Genomic DNA, 23228 nt, shown 5'->3' with positions numbered 1-23228 from the left:
TCGAAATTGCTGACTATAATCAAACCTATTGGTCAAAGTTTATGCTAAATGTATGGCTATTTCTTGGATCACCTATTGTTATCACATTATATACCTTATTATGGACAGGTAGTCAATTGAATTTCATGCAAAACTTAACTATATTTTATGGTTTGATGGCATGTTTGATACCGTTTTTATTTATCATATTTACGGCCGCATCAGTTAACTACTGTACAAACAAATCATACAAACTATTTAACAATAATTGTATTATTTATTTTTAATATCTGATATTTATTATTGGTTTATCCTAATTGTTGTTAATTATTAATTATAAYTTTAATTACATAATAAAATTATTGTATTAATAATAACTATAAAAATATTTTTGTTTATTTTATTCTTTCTATAATTATTTGATTTACTAAATTACCTAGATTAATTAATTGTTTTAAAAAAATAATATTTACTTTAGTTACTTAATAATWAACTTACATTAGTAAGGGTAGCTGGGTTAGGTACATGTAAACATAGGGGAGAGGGGTCTAGATTTATTAAAAAGTGCGAACGTAATATGAGAATCATCTTATTATTTATATTTTAAACTTTATGAAATTTTTTTTACTAATCAATAGTATAAATACTTATTGATTATATAATCAAATATTTATAGAAACTATAGTATTATATACGGTATACAACAAACAACATTTTAACTAATAAAAATGTAATATAAAAATTAATTTAACACTTAAAATGTTATATTTGACTTAAGTTTTATTATTCATTAAATATAATGAGTATTTTAAAGTAAATAATATTTCGTATTTAATGGCAATTAAATATATAAAATTTATGATAATATATATATTATTTTTAGCTTATCTATAATAATTTTAAATATTTTTTTAAAAATAAAATATTATTGACTTTTATTATAATAATTGAAAATATCTTTTTTAAATAAATGCTAATATTTAATACAATAATTGYTATTTTTYTGTATAAATACTTAATTAATACATTATAACTGTATAAACTATATAAAATTGTATAAAACTAAAAWTTWTTATACTTATATTGAAATCTATAATTATAATGACTTTATTTTTATCACTTATTTTTACACTTATATTATATTTTTATTTATAAACTCACAGTATWTAGTAAGTTGTRTTTATAATTTAATTAATTTTAATAATATTATATTTTTAATATAACATATTATTATTTTATCATTTGGTACTAATAGTTATAGAATACATTGACTACAATATATAAAAATAAAATATAATTGAAATAATTAAAAATTTTACTAATTATAGATATATAAGATTATCAACTTATCAATTATAATTTATATYTAGTTATAAAAATTTGATTATTATTAAAAATWTATAATAATTATCTAATATAAATATTAATTATACAAAAAACACTAATTTAACATTAATAAAATAATTATTGATATATGTAGAAATAATAGAAAAMTAAAAAATAAATTATTKTTTGAATGCTTTATTTGTACAGTATTAACTACCAATCTAGCAATTAATAAATAACTATTKTYTATTTATTAATTAATAGTAAATTTTAAAAATCAATTTATAATAATACGATAATATAAATATTAAAAATTTTATTTTATTACATAATTAATAGWATTTAATCTRTAAAATAAAACTTTAATGTTAGGCATTTTTATYAAGCAATTATTGTTTAATTTAATTTGAAATATAATTTAACACYTATTTTATTATAATTATTTAGTATATTATTAAATTATATGTTAGTTATTATTTTTCATAATAAAAAAACAACATTATAATTATAGATAGATTTATACAGAACAATAGCAATAATTATATTAAATATTATAACAAATWTTAATTTAAAGATTTAAATTAATATAATAAGTTTTTAAAAATATATAGTTATTTATTATACAACATAAAGTATAATGTTACAAATGTAAATTTAATTATTTTTTGCTAAAAATAATTAAACTAGCTAATTAAAAAATAAATAAATTGTTAAATAATTTGTATGCTTTGTTTGTACAATAGTTAACTGATGCGGCCGTAAATATGATAAATAAAAACGGTATCAAACATCCCATCAAACCATAAAATATAATTAAATTTTGCATGAAATTCAATTGACTACCTGTCCATAATAAGGTATATAATGTGATAACAATAGGTGATCCAAGAAAAAGCCAGACATTTAGCATAAACTTTGACCAATAGGTTTGATTATAGTCAACAATTTCAACACACAATTTGTTCAACTGTTTCATAATATTTAACAAAAATTGATTTTTATTTCTGTGTTGTGATATTTTTTGCAATTTATTGTATATTTTGTKAATTTTAATYTTTAAATATCGACACAATATATAAAAGTAGATTAACTGATAAAATATTATACTGAAAAAATGTTTACCAAATAAGGCTAAACAACAGGCATTGGGTACACCATATAGTAGGACATACACTGGCGTTAAACTGTGGGCATAGGTTACCAATACCAACATTATTGATACAATTGGTACAACAAAATCAGTGTTAAACTGACAAAATTTACACAATCGGGTCATCGATTTGATAAGTTTCAGTATTTTTTGGGTATCGGTTAGACCAACACTTTTGGGTGTAATCAGCAAACCGGACATCATTTTGAATACCAGCAAAAATGTCGGTTCAATGCCATTCATGTAGTTATAATAATAGATTAGTTGTGACACTAATATTATCAGTGATAGTAATATTAATATCGTATCAATTAGTGTATAAACGCCAAAATAATAGCCTAAATCACCCAACAGTGCAAACATTGTTTCATCGCAAACAAACAGTGATATTATGCGTTCAAATAAATATATTACACAAAATATAAATATTATATATGGAGTATAAAACCAGTGTCTAATGGGATAACAATCTGCAATCCGATGATGACTTAAACCGATTCTATATAAATGATAGGCCGACCACTTGTAGGCCATATTTGCAGGTAATAACATTGATGTGTCAATAATAGGCATTTTGATTAGCAATTATTTTTTTTAATTAATTAATTTTTGTTTAATTTAAGTTCTAAAATTAATAAGTGATATATTGATATTTTTAGATTAGTTTTAAGCTTATATAAATTTTTACTTTATTATAATTATACATACAAAATACATAGACATACTGTRCGTAACATACATACAGACTATAATAATATAAATATATTTATTTTTAAACATTAATTTTTAAACAAAAATATTAATAGTTTTCGTGTATATATTTTATTTAATATTTTATTAATTTTATATTTTATATTATATTAGAATATWATTGTTTTGTCTAATAATTAATAGTTATAATCAATATATTTAATAATAGTTAATAGTGAATAACTTATAGACAAATAAGATAATAAAAGATATTTTTATTAAATTATAAATAGTTGTTATTGTACAGTATATTTWAATAATTTACTTATGCATAGCTAAATAGTAATAAAATAATTTTTGACTAAAATAATAAACTATTTAAGAAATAATAGAAAAATTAATTAATTAATATATTGAAAAATAAGATAATTAATTAATAATTATAATAATTTATTATAACAGTTACAATATTAATATTATTGGTTTAAAAAAGTTATTAATTATGCAAACTTTTATAGATATTACAGAAAAATTAATTAATCAATTAATCAATATGTACCTGAACTATTTATTATCTATTAATAATATACTTGTATTATGTATGTATGTATGTATGTATGTATGTATGTATGTATGTATGTATGTATGTATGTATGTATGTATGTATGTATGTATGTATGTATGTATGTATGTATGTATGTATGTATGTATGTATGTATGTATGTATGTATGTATGTATGTAAAATAAAATAAAATATAATTGAAATAGTTGTTATTGTACTGTATATTATTATGTTTTATTATATTATAAAAATTTTAAGTGTATAAAAATTAGAAATGATAATTATCTCATAAAAATATAATAATAATATTTTAATAATAATGACAAAATAATATATTATGAATTTAACATTAATATGTTAAATTCATAATAAATTCATAATAAAGTTTGTTTTAATTTTATTATACTTGAAATATTTATAAGATAAACAAATTAAAATATTTTTAATAATACTGTTGACTTAATTATTGTAAATTTTATRTCCAAACTAATTATTAATTCATATTTTAATTAGCAATAATGTATTAAAATATTATTATAAATGTTTTATTTAAAAATTAAATAATATAATATTAGGTTAAAGTATTTACACTATTGATTAGTAATTTTTATTAAATTTAAATATAGTTTAAAATATAAATAAGAAAGTGATTCTCATATTACGTTCGCATTTTTAAAAAATAAATCTAGACCCCTCCCCACCCCTATGTTCCTAAKGCACTAACCCCAGTCACCCTTATGAATTGATATGCAATTAAATATTATTTAAAAATATTAATTAAACTAGGTAATTAAAAAAAAAATTATAGAATTATAGAATGAACAAAATAAACAACAATATTTTTATAGTTATTATTAATACAATAATTTTATTAATTAATTAGAAATATATTAATAATTAACAACAATTAGCAAAAACAAAAATACGATAAATATAATCAATTGATTATATTGAAAAATAAATTAAATACAATTATTGTTAAATAATTTGTATGCTTTGTTTGTACAATAGTTAACTGATGCGGCCGTAAATATGATAAATAAAAACGGTATCAAACATCCTATCAAACCATAAAATATAATTAAATTTTGCATGAAATTCAATTGACTACCTGTCCATAATAGGGTATATAATGTGATAACAATAGGAGATCCAAGAAATAGCCAGACATTTAGCATAAACTTTGACCAATAGGTTTGATTATAGTCAACAATTTCAACACACAATTTGTTCAACTGTTTCATAATATTTAACAAATGTATGTTATTTTATGTTAATATAATATTTTAATCATTACTAGTTTATATTGTTATTAATTAATCTATTATTTTCAAAGTTAATTATATAATATTATAAATTTAATAATAATAAATAATAAAACACTTGCTGATAACATATCATAATGCTGATATCATTTATAAAATTATATAACAATATTATATTTTAATTAGCTAATTAAATTATTTTGTAAAAAAATGTGTATTTTGTATGCAATTTTAAAAAATTATAAAAAATTAAATTATAAATTTTATTTTTGGTTCATAATTATTAAACTATACTAATAATAATAAAAGATTAAATTTATATACTACACTATTATATATTATAAATACACTAGTAATATTTGTATTATGTTTTTTAAATTGGCTTTTTATTAAAATAAAAATTTTTATTCTACTATTCATATAGCTTTTTGTTTTAAACTTTAAAAATATATACTACTATAATGGATATATATATATTTTAATATATAGTATCTTTTAATGAATATGTGTTTATAAATTATTTAATTTTGTCTAATTAGTTATAGACAAATAAGATAATTAGCAAACTATTAAAATATAAATCGTAATAATAAATTTAGTATATAGTAAATGTATGTTTGTACAGTATATACATTATATTTTTATACATATATTGTATTTATATTACTTTATATTACTTAATACTGTATAAAAAGAAAAACACATTTACTATACTATAGACTTTTATAATATTATAATATATATAAATAAACTTTAGAAAAATACATTATTTTTATTCAATATTATATCATTAATATAATAATCGATTTATATTATTCTATATAATTTTATTTTTTTTGTTATTAAAAAATTTATTTTTTAAATTGTAATGTACATACTAATTATTTATTTTATTATTTATATTTTTTAGAATTATTTCCAATAAGATAATTAACAAAATATAATATTAATACAATAAATAACTTTTGACATATTTTTTGATTAAATAATTAAAATTGTAACAAGACAAGTTTTAGATTTAGATTTTTTATTATTATACAAGTAATATAAATTAGATAATTAAACAAAAATTGTTAAATTAGATAATTAAAAAAAATATTACCTGATATTATTATATAGAAAAAACAACAATATTTTTTATAGTTTATTTTGAATAAATTTAATTAAATAATTATAAATTTATATATAACAATAACAAACAACAAAAAATAATGAATATTATTAATTATATTTTTAAAAAAAATTACATACAATTATTGTTAAATAATTTATATGATTTGTTTGCACAGTAGTTGACCGACGCTGCAGTAAATATGATAAATATAATCGATATCAAAAAACCAATAAAACCATAAAATATAATTAAATTTTGTATAAAATTCAATTGACTACCTGTCCATAATAAGGTATACAATGAGACAACAATAACTAATCCAAAGTACAGCCAAACAATTAACAAAAACTTTGACCAATAGGTTTGATTATAGCAATCAATTTCGGCAAACAATTTGTCCATTTGTTTCATAATATTTAACAACAATTTATGCTTATTTTGGTGTATTTTTCCAATTTATTGTAGATTTTCATGATTTTTAATTTTAAATATCGACATAATATATAAAAATAGATTACCTGATAAAATAGTAGAGTGAAAAAAATATTTACTAAATAAAGCAAAACAACAGGCATTGGGTATACCATATAGTAGGACATACAGTGGCGATAAACTGTGGGAATAGGTTACAAATGCCAGCATAAATGATACAATTGGTACAATAAAATCAGTGTCAAACTGACAAATACTACACAATCGGGTCATCAATTTGATAAGTTTTAGTATATCCTTGGGATGGGTTAGACCAACATTTTTGGGTGTTATCAGCAAACCGGACATCATTTGAAAGACCCGCAAAAATGTCGGTTCAATTGCATAAATATAGTTATAATAATACATTAATTGTAACATTAATATTATCAACGATATAAATATTAGAATCGTATCAATTACTATCCGTGCGCCGAAAAAATAGCCAAAATCACCCAACAATGCAAACATTTGCCAATTTGTTTCATCGATGACAAACAGTGATATTATACGTTCAAACATATATATCATACTAAATGTAAATATAAGTAACGGTATATAAATCCAGTGTCTAATGGGATAACAATCGTCAATCCGATGATGACTTAAACCGATTCTATATAAATGATAGGCCGACCACTTGCGAGCCGTATTTGCAGATAATAACATAGAGGTGTCATTGATAGGCATTTTGATTAGCAGTTTATTTTTTGTTTAGTTAAATTGTAATATATATATTAATTTTACTCAACTATTCATATATAAAAATTTTTGTTTTAAACAGACTAAAAATTTTTAAAACTCAAAAATAAGTTTATCTAATATTATAAAAATGCAATTAAATTAAACATCAATATAATATTATATAAAAATTAGAAATGTTAAGTCAATTATCATATTAATGATATTATATTGAATATAAAAAAAAAGTTTATATATAAATTATTTTTAATAAATATTATTGTAATATATTAGAAATATTTATATAAAATAAAAATATATAATTAATATCATAATAATAATAAAAAAATTTGTTATTAACCTTTTAATAATTAAACATAAAACCATCTAGTATAAACTAAAAAAAAATAATAATATCATAAAATATATAATAATATCTTAATAATAATTACAAAATAATAATTAATAATAATTAAGTATTTGGTAATAATATGTTTTTAATATATTAAATTCATAATAAAGTTTTTATAATTTTATTGTAATTAAAATATTTCAAACTAATTATTAATTCATATTTTAATTAGCAATAATGTAAAAATATTATTATATATGTTTATTTAAAAATTAAATATAATAATATTAGCTTAAACATATAGTTTTATGAGTTTTAATATAATATTGTTTAGTATTTTGCTATTTATAAAAAATAATACTATAAATTTTTTTAGTTAACACCTTTTAATAATAAAAATAATAATTAAAAAACCAAAAAAAATACTAATTTATTAACTAAATTAATCCAAGTTTAATAAATAAATCTACATTATAATAAATATATTAAAAAATTTATTAAATTGTCTTGTTACAATTTTAATTATTTAAGCAAAAATAAGTCATATTATAATATTATAAATTATAATATGACTTATTTTTGCTTAAATAATTAAAATTCTAACAAGACAATTTAATAAATTTTTTAATATGATTAAATACAATATAAATTATAATGATTCAAGTGTAAAGTTAATTATCTTTTCTAAAAATAATTAAATTAGTTAATTAAAAAATAAATAAATACTTGAAAAAATATTAATAATAGGATTTTAGTAATTTTGAAAAAACTAATTATACAACTATCAAACATATCAAAACAGTATCAAACATATTATTAGATAACAAATTATAATTAGATTTTTTAATAAAAATTTACCTATAAAAAAATATTCATTAATAACAATTAGCATAAACTGTAATGAATATTATTATGATATACTGTATTAAAAATAAACTAAACAATTGTTGTTAAATAATTTGTATGCTTTGTTTGTACAATAGTTAACTGATGCGGACGTAAATATGATAAATAAAAATGGTATCAAACATCCCATAAAACCATAAAATATAATTAAATTTTGCATGAAATTCAATTGACTACCTGTCCATAATAAGGTATATAATGTAACAATAGTAGGTAATCCAAGAAAAAGCCATACATTTAGCATAAACTTTGACCAATAGGTTTGATTATAGTCAGCAATTTCGACACACAATTTGTTCAACTGTTTCATAATATTTAACAAAAATTTATTTTTATTTCTGTATTTTGATATTTTATGCATTTTATTGTATATTTTATTCATTTTAATCTTTAAATATCGACACAATATATAAAAGTAGATCATCTGATAAAATATTATACTGTAAGCATGTTTATCAAATAAAGCTAAACAACAGGCATTGGGTACACCATATAGTAGGACATACACTGGCGATAATCGATGAACATAGGTTAACAATACCAACATAATTGACACAATTGGTATTACAATATCAGTGTTAAACTGACAAAATTTACACAATCGGGTCATTGATTTTATGAGTTTTAGTATCTCATTGGAATCGGTTAGACCAACACTTTTGGGTGTAGTCAGCAAACCGGACATCATTTTGAAAACCCGCAAAAATGTCGGTTCAATGCCATTCATGTGGTTATAATAATAGATTAGTTGTGACACTAATATTATCAGTGATAGTAATATTATTATCGTATCAATTTGTGTCGGGGCGTCGATAAAATAGCCGAAATCACCCAACAGTGCAAACATTTGCCAATTTGTTTCATCGATAATAAACAGTGATATTATACGTTCAAACATATATATCATACAAAATGTAAATATGAGAAGCGGTCTATAAAACCAGTGTCTAATGGGATAACAATCGTCAATCCGATGATGACTTAAACCGATTCTATATAAATGATAGGCCGACCACTTGTAGGCCATATTTGCAGGTAATAACATAGAGGTGTCAATGATAGGCATTTTGATTAGCAGTTTATTTTTTGTTTAGTTAAATTGTAATACAAATTAATTTTACTCAACTATTCATATATGAAATTTTTGTTTAAAACAGACTAATATGTTTTAATACAATTAAATTAAACAGCAATATAATATAATATAAATATTAGAAATGTTAAGTCAATTATTATATTAATGATATTGTATTGATTAAAAAAAAAGTTTATATATATAAATTAATTATTATTATTAATTGTTATTGTAATATATTAGAAATATTAATATAAAATAAAATATATAATTAATATCATAATAATAATAAAAATTTATATTATTAACCTTTTAAATTATTTAACATAAAACCATCTAGTATAAACTAGAAATACTAATAATACCATAAAAATATAATAATAATATCTTAATAATAATTACAAAATACTTAATTAATAATAATTAAGTATTTGGTAATAATATGTTTTTAATATATTAAATTCTAAAGTTTTTATTAAAAACCATCATCAAACATACCATAAAACCATAAAATATAATTAAATTTTGCATGAAATTAAATTGACTACCTGTCCATAATAAGGTATATAATGTGACAATAGTAGGTAATCCAAGAAAAAACCATACATTTAGCATAAACTTTGACCAATAAGTTTGATTATAGTCAACAATTTTAACAAACAATTTATCAATTGTTTTCATTATGTTAATTATTATAGCAATAATGATTATTATTATTATTTATGTGTTTTGATATTTTTTTCAAATTCATTGTATAGATCTTTAAATAGCGACACATTATATAAAAATAGATTAACTGATAAAATAATATACTAAAAATATATTTAATGTATAATAAAACTTTTTATATATTAAACTAGTTTTAATATTACATTTTTTTAAATTTCAAATGTTGTTTGATGTATAGTATATCTTATAAATAATACTATAGTTTCTATAAATATTTTATTGTATAAGTATTTTGTAATATTGATATGTAATAAAATTTTTAAAAAAATTAAAATAAGTAAGTGAGCCAAAACTTTGCTTAATCATTACGTATAACATTATATAACATTTATAACAAATAACTATTATATTAAGTTCAATTGCAAATTAATTAATTAATTTATTTATATATTTTTAATTATTTGCTTAATAGTTATTATTTAAAATTATGAATATTAATATATTGTTATAATGATAATTCATATTTTATTTTTATTAAGTTGCTATTACTTTGACATTTTCAGTCAGTATACAGTATTTAACAAAAACATATTTAAATAGTTGTCAAACTAAATATACTACAATTGTTTAATATAATATACAATCACAAAATGTTGTTTATCTATAATAGTAATCTACAGTTTTTTTATTGTTGCAAATATTTATTATTAAGATAAAAATAGTTGAAAATGAATAGTTTTGATTCATCAAAGTTATTATCTGAAAATATGGCCTACAAATGGTCGGCCTATCATTTATATCGTATCGGTTTAAGTCATCATCGGATTSACAATTGTTATCCYATTAGACACTGGTTTTATAGACCKSTYCTYATATTTACATTTTKTATGATATATATGTTTGAACGCATAATATCACTGWTTTTCATCGATGAAACAAATTGGCAAATGTTTGCACTTTTGGGTGATTTCGGCTATTTTTATGGCGCCCGCAAACAAATTGCTATTGTATTTATATTRTTATTACTTATAATATTAGTATCACAACTAATCTATTATTATAACTACATGTCAGGCATTGAACCGWCATTTTTGATGGTATTCAAAATGATGTCCGGTTTACTGATAACACCCAAAAGTGTTGGTCTAACCGATCCCAAGGATATACTGAAACTTATCAAATCGATGACCCGATTGTGTAGTATTTGTCAGTTTAACACAGATTTTATTATACCTTTTATAACATTTACGGTGACATTAGTTACCTATGCTCACAGATTGTCCCCAATTTGGGTCCTACTATATGGTGTACCCAATGCCTGTTTGTTTGCCTTATTTAGTAAACATTTTTTCAATATACTATACTATCAGGTAATCTATTTTTATATAATGTGTCGCTATTTAAAGCTTAAAATGAATAAAATCTATAGTAAATTGAAAAAAATATCACAACACAGAAATAAACACAAATTATTCGTAAATATTATGAAACCGATGAAAAAATTGTGTTTAGAAATTGCTGACTATAATCAAACTTATTGGTCAAAATTTTTATTAAATGTTTGGATCAGCTATTGTTATTACATTATATACCTTATTATGGACAGGTAGACAATTGAATTTCATACAAAATTTAACTTTATTTTATGGTCTGATGGGATGTTTGATACCGTTTTTGTTTATCATATTTACGGCGGCGGCGGCAATTTTAAAAAATTATAAAAAATTAAATTATAAATTTTATTTTTGGTTCATAATTATTAAACTATACTAATAATAATAATAAAAGATTAAATTTATATACTACACTATTATGTATTATAAATACACTAGTAATATTTGTATTATGTTTTTTAAATTGGCTTTTTATTAAAATAAAAATTTTTATTCTACTATTCATATAGCTTTTTGTTTTAAACTTTAAAAATATATACTACTATAATGGATATATATTTTTTTAACATATAGTATCTTTTAATGAATATGTGTTTATAAATTATTTAATTTTGTCTAATTAGTTATAAACAAATTTTTAGCAACAATTAGCAAACTATTAAAATATAAATCGTAATAATAAATTTAGTATATAGTAAATGTATGTTTGTACAGTATATACATTATATTTTTATACATATATTGTATTTATATTACTTTATATTACTTAATACTGTATAAAAATAAAAACACATTTACTATACTATAGACTTTTATAATATTATAATATATATAAATAAACTTTAGAAAAATACATTATTTTTATTCAATATTATATCATTAATATAATAATCGATTTATATTATTCTATATAATTTTATTTTTTTGTTATTAAAAAATTTATTTTTTAAATTGTAATGTACATACTAATTATTTATTTTATTATTTATATTTTTTAGAATTATTTCMAWTAAGATAATTAACAAAATATAATATTAATACAATAAACTTTTAACATATTTTTTGATTGTAATGTAAATATAAAAAACGGTTTATAAAACCAGTGTCTAATGGGATAACAATCATCAATCCGATGATGACTTAAACCGATTCTATATAAATGATAGGCCGACCACTTGCGAGCCGTATTTGCAGATAATAACATAGAGGTGTCAATTATAGGCATTTTGATTAGCAGTTTATTTCTTGTTTAGTTAAATTGTAATATATATATATTAATTTTACTCAACTATTCATATATAAAAATTTTTGTTTTAAACAGACTAAAAAATTTTAAAACTCAAAAAACAAGTTTATCTAATATTATAAGAATACAATTAAATTAAACATCAATATAATATAAATAGATTTAAATGTTAAGTCAATTATTATATTAATGATATTATATTGAATAAAAAAAAGTTTATATATAAATTATTGTTAATAAATATTATTGTAATATATTAGAAATATTAATATAAAATAAAAATATATATAATTAATATTATAATAATAATAAAAATTTATATTATTAACCTTTTAGATAATTAAACATAAAACCAGTATAAACTAGAAATAATAATAATATCATAAAAAATATAAAATAATATCTTAATACTAATTACAAAATAATAATTAAAAAAAATAATTAAGTATTTGGTAATAATATGTTTTTAATATATTAAATTCATAATAAAGTTTGTATAATTTTATTACACTTGAAATATTTATAAAATTATTTAATAATACTGTTTATTACTTAATTATTGTACATTTTATGTATAAACTAATTTTTAATTCATATTTTAATTAACAATAATGTAAAAATATTATTATAAATGTTTATTTAAAAATTAAATATAATAATATTTGTTAAACATATAGTTTTATGAGTTTTAATATAATATTGTATAGTATTTTGCTATTTATAATAAAATAATACTATAAATTTTTTTAGTTAACACCTTTTAATAATAAAAATAATAATTAAAAACCAAAAAAATACTAATTTATTAACTAAATTAATCCAAGATTAATAAATAAATCTACATTATAATAAATATATTAAAAAATTTATTAAATTGTCTTGTTACAATTTTAATTATTTAAGCAAAAATAAGTCATATTATAATATTATAAATTATAATATGATTTATTTTTGCTTAAATAATTAAAATTGTAACAAGACAATTTAATAAATTTTTTAATATGGTTAAATACAATATAAATTATAATGATTCAAGTGTAAAGTTAATTATCTTTTCTAAAAATAATTAAATTAGTTAATTAAAAAAATAAATAAATACTTGAAAAAATATTAATAATAGGATTTTAGTAATTTTGAAAAAACTAATTATACAACTATCAAACATATCAAAACAGTATCAAACATATTATTAGATAACAAATTATAATTAGATTTTTTAATAAAAATTTACCTATAAAAAAATATTCATTAATAACAATTAGCATAAACTGTAATGAATATTATTATGATATACTGTATTAAAAATAAACTAAACAATTATTGTTAAATAATTTGTATGCTTTGTTTGTACAATAGTTAACTGATGCGGACGTAAATATGATAAATAAAAATGGTATCAAACATCCCATAAAACCATAAAATATAATTAAATTTTGCATGAAATTCAATTGACTACCTGTCCATAATAAGGTATATAATGTAACAATAGTAGGTAATCCAAGAAAAAGCCATACATTTAGCATAAACTTTGACCAATAGGTTTGATTATAGTCAGCAATTTCGACACACAATTTGTTCAACTGTTTCATAATATTTAACAAAAATTTATTTTTATTTCTGTATTTTGATATTTTATGCATTTTATTGTATATTTTATTCATTTTAATCTTTAAATATCGACACAATATATAAAAGTAGATCATCTGATAAAATATTATACTGTAAGCATGTTTATCAAATAAAGCTAAACAACAGGCATTGGGTACACCATATAGTAGGACATACACTGGCGATAATCGATGAACATAGGTTAACAATACCAACATAATTGACACAATTGGTATTACAATATCAGTGTTAAACTGACAAAATTTACACAATCGGGTCATTGATTTTATGAGTTTTAGTATCTCATTGGAATCGGTTAGACCAACACTTTTGGGTGTAGTCAGCAAACCGGACATCATTTTGAAAACCCGCAAAAATGTCGGTTCAATGCCATTCATGTGGTTATAATAATAGATTAGTTGTGACACTAATATTATCAGTGATAGTAATATTATTATCGTATCAATTTGTGTCGGGGCGTCGATAAAATAGCCGAAATCACCCAACAGTGCAAACATTTGCCAATTTGTTTCATCGATAATAAACAGTGATATTATACGTTCAAACATATATATCATACAAAATGTAAATATGAGAAGCGGTCTATAAAACCAGTGTCTAATGGGATAACAATCGTCAATCCGATGATGACTTAAACCGATTCTATATAAATGATAGGCCGACCACTTGTAGGCCATATTTGCAGGTAATAACATAGAGGTGTCAATGATAGGCATTTTGATTAGCAGTTTATTTTTTGTTTAGTTAAATTGTAATACAAATTAATTTTACTCAACTATTCATATATGAAATTTTTGTTTAAAACAGACTAATATGTTTTAATACAATTAAATTAAACAGCAATATAATATAATATAAATATTAGAAATGTTAAGTCAATTATTATATTAATGATATTGTATTGATTAAAAAAAAAGTTTATATATATAAATTAATTATTATTATTAATTGTTATTGTAATATATTAGAAATATTAATATAAAATAAAAATATATAATTAATATCATAATAATAATAAAAATTTATATTATTAACCTTTTAAATTATTTAACATAAAACCATCTAGTATAAACTAGAAATACTAATAATACCATAAAAATATAATAATAATATCTTAATAATAATTACAAAATACTTAATTAATAATAATTAAGTATTTGGTAATAATATGTTTTTAATATATTAAATTCTAAAGTTTTTATTAAAAACCATCATCAAACATACCATAAAACCATAAAATATAATTAAATTTTGCATGAAATTAAATTGACTACCTGTCCATAATAAGGTATATAATGTGACAATAGTAGGTAATCCAAGAAAAACCATACATTTAGCATAAACTTTGACCAATAAGTTTGATTATAGTCAACAATTTTAACAAACAATTTATCAATTGTTTTCATTATGTTAATTATTATAGCAATAATGATTATTATTATTATTTATGTGTTTTGATATTTTTTTCAAATTCATTGTATAGATCTTTAAATAGCGACACATTATATAAAAATAGATTAACTGATAAAATAATATACTAAAAATATATTTAATGTATAATAAAACTTTTTATATATTAAACTAGTTTTAATATTACATTTTTTTAAATTTCAAATGTTGTTTGATGTATAGTATATCTTATAAATAATACTATAGTTTCTATAAATATTTTATTGTATAAGTATTTTGTAATATTGATATGTAATAAAATTTTTAAAAAAAATTAAAATAAGTAAGTGAGCCAAAACCTTGCTTAATCATTACGTATAACATTATATAACATTTATAACAAATAACTATTATATTAAGTTCAATTGCAAATTAATTAATTAATTAATTTATATATTTTTAATTATTTGCTTAATAGTTATTATTTAAAATTATGAATATTAATATATTGTTATAATGATAATTAGTATTTTATTTTAATTAAGTTATACTACTTTGACATTTTCAGTCAGTATACAGCGTTTAACAAAAACATATTTAAATAGTTTTCAACTAAATATAATACTATATATATGTTATTATGTATATTATATTATTTAATATAATATACAGTCAAAAAATTTTGTTTATCTATAATAGTAATCTACAGTTTTTTTATTGTTGCAAATATTTATTATTAAGATAAAAATAGTTGAAAATGAATAATTTTGATTCATCAAAGTTATTATCCGAAAATATGGCCTACAAATGGTCGGCCTATCATTTATATCGTATCGGTTTAAGTCATCATCGGATTGATGAATGTTATCCCATTAGACACTGGATTTATCGACCGGTTCTCATATTTACATTTTGTTTAATTTATTTGTTTGAACGCATAATATCACTGATTTTCATCGATGAAACAAATTGGCTAATGTTTGCACTTTTGCGTGATTTCGGCTATTTTTATGGCGCCCGCAAACAAATTGCTATTGTATTTATATTGTTATTACTTATAATATTAGTATCACAACTAATCTATTATTATAACTACATGTCAGGCATTGAACCGTCATTTTTGATGGTATTCAAAATGATGTCCGGTTTACTGATAACACCCAAAAGTGTTGGTCTAACCGATCCCAAGGATATACTGAAACTTATCAAATCGATGACCCGATTGTGTAGTATTTGTCAGTTTAACACAGATTTTATTATACCTTTTATAACATTTACGGTGACATTAGTTACCTATGCTCACAGATTGTCCCCAATTTGGGTCCTACTATATGGTGTACCCAATGCCTGTTTGTTTGCCTTATTTAGTAAACATTTTTTCAATATACTATACTATCAGGTAATCTATTTTTATATAATGTGTCGCTATTTAAAGCTTAAAATGAATAAAATCTATAGTAAATTGAAAAAAATATCACAACACAGAAATAAACACAAATTATTCGTAAATATTATGAAACCGATGAAAAAATTGTGTTTAGAAATTGCTGACTATAATCAAACTTATTGGTCAAAATTTTTATTAAATGTTTGGATCAGCTATTGTTATTACATTATATACCTTATTATGGACAGGTAGACAATTGAATTTCATACAAAATTTAACTTTATTTTATGGTCTGATGGGATGTTTGATACCGTTTTTGTTTATCATATTTACGGCGGCGGCGGCAATTTTAAAAAATTATAAAAAATTAAATTATAAATTTTATTTTTGGTTCATAATTATTAAACTATACTAATAATAATAATAAAAGATTAAATTTATATACTACACTATTATGTATTATAAATACACTAGTAATATTTGTATTATGTTTTTTAAATTGGCTTTTTATTAAAATAAAAATTTTTATTCTACTATTCATATAGCTTTTTGTTTTAAACTTTAAAAATATATACTACTATAATGGATATATATTTTTTTAACATATAGTATCTTTTAATGAATATGTGTTTATAAATTATTTAATTTTGTCTAATTAGTTATAAACAAATTTTTAGCAACAATTAGCAAACTATTAAAATATAAATCGTAATAATAAATTTAGTATATAGTAAATGTATGTTTGTACAGTATATACATTATATTTTTATACATATATTGTATTTATATTACTTTATATTACTTAATACTGTATAAAAATAAAAACACATTTACTATACTATAGACTTTTATAATATTATAATATATATAAATAAACTTTAGAAAAATACATTATTTTTATTCAATATTATATCATTAATATAATAATCGATTTATATTATTCTATATAATTTTATTTTTTTTTGTTATTAAAAAATTTATTTTTTAAATTGTAATGTACATACTAATTATTTATTTTATTATTTATATTTTTTAGAATTATTTCAATTAAGATAATTAACAAAATATAATATTAATACAATAAACTTTTAACATATTTTTTGATTGTAATGTAAATATAAAAAACGGTTTATAAAACCAGTGTCTAATGGGATAACAATCATCAATCCGATGATGACTTAAACCGATTCTATATAAATGATAGGCCGACCACTTGCGAGCCGTATTTGCAGATAATAACATAGAGGTGTCAATTATAGGCATTTTGATTAGCAGTTTATTTCTTGTTTAGTTAAATTGTAATATATATATATTAATTTTACTCAACTATTCATATATAAAAATTTTTGTTTTAAACAGACTAAAAAATTTTAAAACTCAAAAAACAAGTTTATCTAATATTATAAGAATACAATTAAATTAAACATCAATATAATATAAATAGATTTAAATGTTAAGTCAATTATTATATTAATGATATTATATTGAATAAAAAAAAGTTTATATATAAATTATTGTTAATAAATATTATTGTAATATATTAGAAATATTAATATAAAATAAAAATATATATAATTAATATTATAATAATAATAAAAATTTATATTATTAACCTTTTAGATAATTAAACATAAAACCAGTATAAACTAGAAATAATAATAATATCATAAAAAATATAAAATAATATCTTAATACTAATTACAAAATAATAATTAAAAAAAATAATTAAGTATTTGGTAATAATATGTTTTTAATATATTAAATTCATAATAAAGTTTGTATAATTTTATTACACTTGAAATATTTATAAAATTATTTAATAATACTGTTTATTACTTAATTATTGTACATTTTATGTATAAACTAATTTTTAATTCATATTTTAATTAACAATAATGTAAAAATATTATTATAAATGTTTATTTAAAAATTAAATATAATAATATTTGTTAAACATATAGTTTTATGAGTTTTAATATAATATTGTATAGTATTTTGCTATTTATAATAAAATAATACTATAAATTTTTTTAGTTAACACCTTTTAATAATAAAAATAATAATTAAAAACCAAAAAAATACTAATTTATTAACTAAATTAATCCAAGATTAATAAATAAATCTACATTATAATAAATATATTAAAAAATTTATTAAATTGTCTTGTTACAATTTTAATTATTTAAGCAAAAATAAGTCATATTATAATATTATAAATTATAATATGATTTATTTTTGCTTAAATAATTAAAATTGTAACAAGACAATTTAATAAATTTTTTAATATGGTTAAATACAATATAAATTATAATGATTCAAGTGTAAAGTTAATTATCTTTTCTAAAAATAATTAAATTAGTTAATTAAAAAAAAATAAATAAATACTTGAAAAAATATTAATAATAGGATTTTAGTAATTTTGAAAAAACTAATTATACAACTATCAAACATATCAAAACAGTATCAAACATATTATTAGATAACAAATTATAATTAGATTTTTTAATAAAAATTTACCTATAAAAAAATATTCATTAATAACAATTAGCATAAACTGTAATGAATATTATTATGATATACTGTATTAAAAATAAACTAAACAATTATTGTTAAATAATTTGTATGCTTTGTTTGTACAATAGTTAACTGATGCGGACGTAAATATGATAAATAAAAATGGTATCAAACATCCCATAAAACCATAAAATATAATTAAATTTTGCATGAAATTCAATTGACTACCTGTCCATAATAAGGTATATAATGTAACAATAGTAGGTAATCCAAGAAAAAGCCATACATTTAGCATAAACTTTGACCAATAGGTTTGATTATAGTCAGCAATTTCGACACACAATTTGTTCAACTGTTTCATAATATTTAACAAAAATTTATTTTTATTTCTGTATTTTGATATTTTATGCATTTTATTGTATATTTTATTCATTTTAATCTTTAAATATCGACACAATATATAAAAGTAGATCATCTGATAAAATATTATACTGTAAGCATGTTTATCAAATAAAGCTAAACAACAGGCATTGGGTACACCATATAGTAGGACATACACTGGCGATAATCGATGAACATAGGTTAACAATACCAACATAATTGACACAATTGGTATTACAATATCAGTGTTAAACTGACAAAATTTACACAATCGGGTCATTGATTTTATGAGTTTTAGTATCTCATTGGAATCGGTTAGACCAACACTTTTGGGTGTAGTCAGCAAACCGGACATCATTTTGAAAACCCGCAAAAATGTCGGTTCAATGCCATTCATGTGGTTATAATAATAGATTAATTGTGACACTAATATTATCAGTGATAGTAATATTATTATCGTATCAATTTGTGTCGGGGCGTCGATAAAATAGCCGAAATCACCCAACAGTGCAAACATTTGCCAATTTGTTTCATCGATAATAAACAGTGATATTATACGTTCAAACATATATATCATACAAAATGTAAATATGAGAAGCGGTCTATAAAACCATTGTCTAATGGGATAACAATCGTCAATCCGATGATGACTTAAACCGATTCTATATAAATGATAGGCCGACCACTTGTAGGCCATATTTGCAGGTAATAACATTGTTGTTTTAATGATAGACATTTTGATTAGCAATTATTAAATTAAAATGTGTTATATTTTTACATTAGTTTTAAGCTTATATAAATTTTTTACTTTGTTTTAATCATACATACAGAATAATTTTCAAGTTATAGTCTATATATTTAATAATAGTTAATAGTAATAGTGAATAACTTATAGATAAATAATATAATAATAGATAATTTTTATTAAATTATAGATAGTTGTTATTGTAACTAATATTTTAATTAATTTACTTATGAATAGCTAAAACTTAGTAGTAATAAAATAATTTGTGACTAAAAAAATAAACTATTTAAGAAATAATATAAAATTAATTAATTAGTATAATGAAAAATAAGATAATAAATAAAAATATTATAATAATTTGTTATAACAGTTACAATATTAATAATATTGGCTAAAAAAGTTATTAATTATGCAATCTTTTATAGATATTACAGAAAAATTAATTAATTAATAAATATGCACTTATAATATCTATTAATAATACATTTGATATTATATTTGTTGTTTTTGTTATACACGTACAATAAATTAGATAATTAAACAAAAATAATTAAATTAGATAATAAAAAAAATAATTATCTAATATAATGCAATAATTTTTATAGTTTATTTCTAATAACATTTATGATAAATTTAATTAACTAATTGTAAATTTATATATATATATATAACAAAAAGTTATGAATATTATTAGTTATATTTTTTTAAAAAATTACATATAATTATTGTTAAATAATTAATATGATTTGTTTGCACAGTAGTTGACCGACGCTGCAGTAAATATAATAAATAAAAATGGTATAAAAATACATAAAACCATAAAATAAACTTAGATTTTATATAAAATTCAATTGCCTACCTGTCCATAATAAGGTATACAATGAGATAACAATAACTAATCCAAAGTACAGCCAAACAATTAACAAAAAACTTTGACCAATAGGTTTGATTATAGCAATCAATTTCGGCAAACAATTTGTCAATTGTTTTCAGTATGTTTAACAATAATTTATTATTATTTATGTATTTTTGATATTTTTTTCCCCAAATTCATTGTATAGTTTATTCATTTTAAACTTTAAATAGCGACACATTATATAAAAATAGATAAAATTATTAAACTTGCTAAAATAATATACTAAAAAAAATATTTACTAAATAAGGCAAACATATAGTAGGAGACAAATTGGTGACAATCTGTGAACATAGGATATCATAACCATTATAAATGTTATAATAGGTATTACAAAATCTACATTTAACTGACATAAACACAATCGGGTCATCAATTTAATAAATTTAAGTATATACTAATTAGTTAGTTAAATTATTTTGGGGAAAAAAATATTGTACTCTGTATATAATTTTTAAAAATTATAAAATATTTTTATTAAAAATTTAATTTATATAATATTTCACATTTTATTTTCACATTTTTTGTTGAAAATTATCTAGACTATACTAATAATAATAAAACATTTATTTTATATACTATTATTAWTATTACACTAATAATATTTGTATTATGTTTTTTAATTTGTTTTTATTTACATAAAAAATTATATWTTTATTAATTTTATTCTACTATTCAAATAGTAAACTTTTGTTTTAAACTGTAAAATATATACTAATATAATAATAATATATATTTTTTTTTAAACATACAGTAYCTTTTAATGAATATGTGTTTATAAATTATTTAATTTTGTCTATACGTGTACTAATTAATAGTYATAGTCAAATAAGATAATTAACAAAACTATTATAATTATAATAAATTAAGTTTAATTGTTTTTAATTTAACAGTTAATTAATGGAWTTTTTTTAAATAACATATTGTTAACACATTYTCATAAAAAAAGTTACAGTTATGTAATCATTAAAACTGGATATTACTAGTATTTTATGTAAATGTATTGTACAGTATATATATATATTTGCAAATTAATTAATTAATTATAGATTTCTAATTATTTGTTTAATAGTTATAATTATTTAAATTATGAATAWTAATATTKTTATAATAATWACTAKTAATAATATTTTTTATTAACTTTAATTAAGTTATAYTAGTTTGACATTTCCAGTCAGTATACAGTATTTKTTAACAAAAACATATTTAAATAGTTGTCAATTAAATATAATACTATTATTTATTATTAATAATATTATAGTAATTATTTAGTCATAAAATTTTTGTTTATCTATAATTTTTTATCTACAGTTATTTTGTTGCAAATATTTATTATTAAGATAAAAATAGTTGAAAAATGAATAGTTTTGATTCATCAAAGTTATTATC

This window comes from Oppia nitens, unplaced genomic scaffold, assembly GCF_028296485.1.
Source record: "Oppia nitens isolate AA-2021 unplaced genomic scaffold, nextdenovo-longstitch-racon4-pilon3 scaffold29_pilon_pilon_pilon, whole genome shotgun sequence".
NCBI classification, from domain to species: domain Eukaryota; kingdom Metazoa; phylum Arthropoda; class Arachnida; order Sarcoptiformes; family Oppiidae; genus Oppia; species Oppia nitens.
This window is presented reverse-complemented; position numbering follows the sequence as displayed.